The sequence below is a fragment of the Aplysia californica genome, unplaced genomic scaffold, assembly GCF_000002075.1.
Source record: "Aplysia californica isolate F4 #8 unplaced genomic scaffold, AplCal3.0 scaffold00517, whole genome shotgun sequence".
NCBI classification, from domain to species: Eukaryota; Metazoa; Mollusca; class Gastropoda; order Aplysiida; family Aplysiidae; genus Aplysia; species Aplysia californica.
Genome location: NW_004797787.1, coordinates 290885 through 293569, shown reverse-complemented (window position 1 = coordinate 293569; position 2685 = coordinate 290885). Strand labels below are relative to the sequence as shown.

Sequence of the window (2685 nt, the reverse complement as noted above, 5' to 3'; positions counted from 1 at the left end):
AGAGAGAGAGAGAGAGAGAGAGAGAGAGAGAGAGAGCTGGCATGAATTTATAATTAAACAAGAAAACATGTGGAAAACCGCGTAACGCCTTATATTTTGTGTTGTCATTTATGTATTTTGTCAATGCCATTCTGCCAGGAAGACAAACACCCGTGGCCCGTTTAACCCTATCCGTAGGCCCTCGGGTCAGTTTGTACCCCGTGGCTGTTATCTTCACATTTTAGAATACTTCTAGTGGTAGTAGTACTCATTTTGACAGACTACTATGCAAAGCGTACGGATCGGAATAACGAGTAAATTTCTTCTTCCGAAAGTGGTGGCACAGAGTTCCCCCCGTCATATGGATACGATAGTAAAACACGACGTACGGATAGGGTTAAAAAGGCCCCAATCATTCGTGACTACATGTGCATGTATACAGAGTTATGTCTTATTGAAGCAAATTCAATACCTCAACAAACCTTGTTCACTAACAAATGCGTCAATAATGATTGAACAATGCAAGTATGAAAGACAGTGTCCTGCCAGTGAAAAAATGAGCAAAACATGGAAATCAAAAGCTGACTCAAAAGAAACGGAAATTTCATGTGTTCATGATGCAGATTTTGATCTTGCTCGCCCTCAGCATTTGGAATGTGTTTGGTAAAGGCGAGGTGGCCAGTATGGCCAATAATTTCAGGTCATAGTTCTGGCTAGAGTATCGAATAGTAATGTTTCTATTAATAGTGCGCTTCTATGGCCTTTAGTTCTGGTTAATAGACTATCCATAGACAAATGTTACTGATAGTTGAAAGTGCAAACTGCCAATGGGATTCATTTGATTGAGTTAAAGCGGGCAAGATTTTTCCTTCATGGACGGGCAAAAGTTACCATCATTTGGGCACAATAGGGCCGATTCGACTCTCGATCTCGAAAGTTAAATGTGTTTGATTTTTTAAAATCACAACCAAAACTAGTTGAATTCTGTAGTATTGTGTCAAAATAGCAGCTTTTGCACCAGACATGGAGGAAAATCTAGATGTTCACGACTCAGTTGATAAATCCGACTGTCCATGTGCGCAGGGTATAAATGTACATGTCTATGGCACTACTGGTTAATTTATTAGTTTTCCTGTTTTTTTGTTTTTGTTTTTGTAAAGTGTTTTACGGCGCTCGTAACTGCATAGGTCATATGAGCGCGCGGGACACACCTAATATTTTCAGTTGGTAGAACATTTTGAATTTTGCCCGGGTGGCGGCCGAAGCCTACTCTTATCGATTTTAGACCACCAAGGGAACTTTAACGTGCGCAACTTGCACACGGGCCCTCCGAGATTTTTCGCCCTTGTCCGAGAAGGCTAGGTGTAGATCTTTCCTACCAGAAGATCAGGGGTGTGGCAGAAAGACAGCAGTAAGGAGGGGCCAAGGAGTAGCAGTAGAAAGGCTGCAGAACGAATCAGGAGCCCAGAGGAGGGGGCAAAGGAGGTGAGGGGGTGGGGGCAGAAAGTGGATATGAAAGCAGACAACAGAACATTGCTAGAGAGCAGGGAAGGAGGTGAAAGGAGACAATTTTAGAGAAGAAACATTTTTTGGTCGCTACCCGGATTCGAACCCGGGACCTTTGAATGAGAGGCCAACACCTTAACCTCTAGGCCACGAGAGCCCCCTAGTTTTCCTGTTGACTGGCAGTCTGCAATGGGTATAAAAAACAGAGTAAGTCTGTGGTACTGGTGAATAGTTTTCCTGTTAATTGACAGTCTGTAATGGGTATAATAAAAATGTAAGTCTATGTTTCTGCTTAGCCCTACCCGTACGCCCTGGGGTCATTTTGTACCCCCGGGGTCGTGTTGTATTCTTCACATTTTAGAATACTTCTAGTGCGAAGATCTCTTTGAAACTTTCAGTATTTCTCAAAAAATCGTTTTTGACAAACTGCTATTCAAAGCGTACCGATCGGATTAACGAGTAAATTTCCTCTTTGGAAAGTGGTTGCACAGAGTTCCCCACGTCGTATGGATACGACAGTAAAACACGACGAACGGAGTTTTCCTGTTGATTGACAGTGTGCACTGGGCATAACAATGGTCTAAGTCTGTGTCTGTGGAGCATTTACTGTACTAGTAAATAGTTTTCCTGTTTGATGACAGTGTGCAATGGGTATAAAAGCAGAGTAAGTCTGTGGTACTGGAGAATAATTTTCCTGTTGATTGGCAGTGCGCACAGGGTATATAATTAAGGGTCCATGTCCATGGACGGTTCTGATAAATATATATCATGTTGAGAACCAAGAACTGAGGAGTGAAGAAGAGTGAGTAGCAATGAGGAGGAAGAGTGAGGAGGAAGAGGAGGAGGAGGAGGAGGAGGAGGAGGAGGTTGCAAGTCGGCCTCTCCACGTAATACATAGCGCAATGTTGATCCACCGTCACACGCAGATGGCAGGCCAAATTAATGGCTTTGCACTACTTCTCTGACGGATGAGGCGGACGGTAATATAAGCAGCGCTCAGAAACCATCAGGGGATACTGAGATCACAGGGGCGTGGATACGTGTAAAGAAAACCCTAAACTGTTGCTGCTTGGATTCTGGTATTGAAGAGTAGAACCGCACTATCCTCTTTAGGTTGGAGATACCACACACGCCCTCACATCCTCTCTCTCTCTCTCTCTCTCTCTCTCTCTCTCTCTCTCTCTCTCTCTCTCTCTCTCT

At 43.7% G+C, this 2685-nt stretch overlaps 1 long non-coding RNA gene across 2 annotated transcripts in view; it reads right to left on the bottom strand.

The window, feature by feature from the left end:
• Positions 1–2685, bottom strand: part of LOC118478371 — a 58569-nt gene that overhangs the window by 28423 nt on the left and 27461 nt on the right. The gene's annotated exons all lie outside the window — the stretch shown is intronic.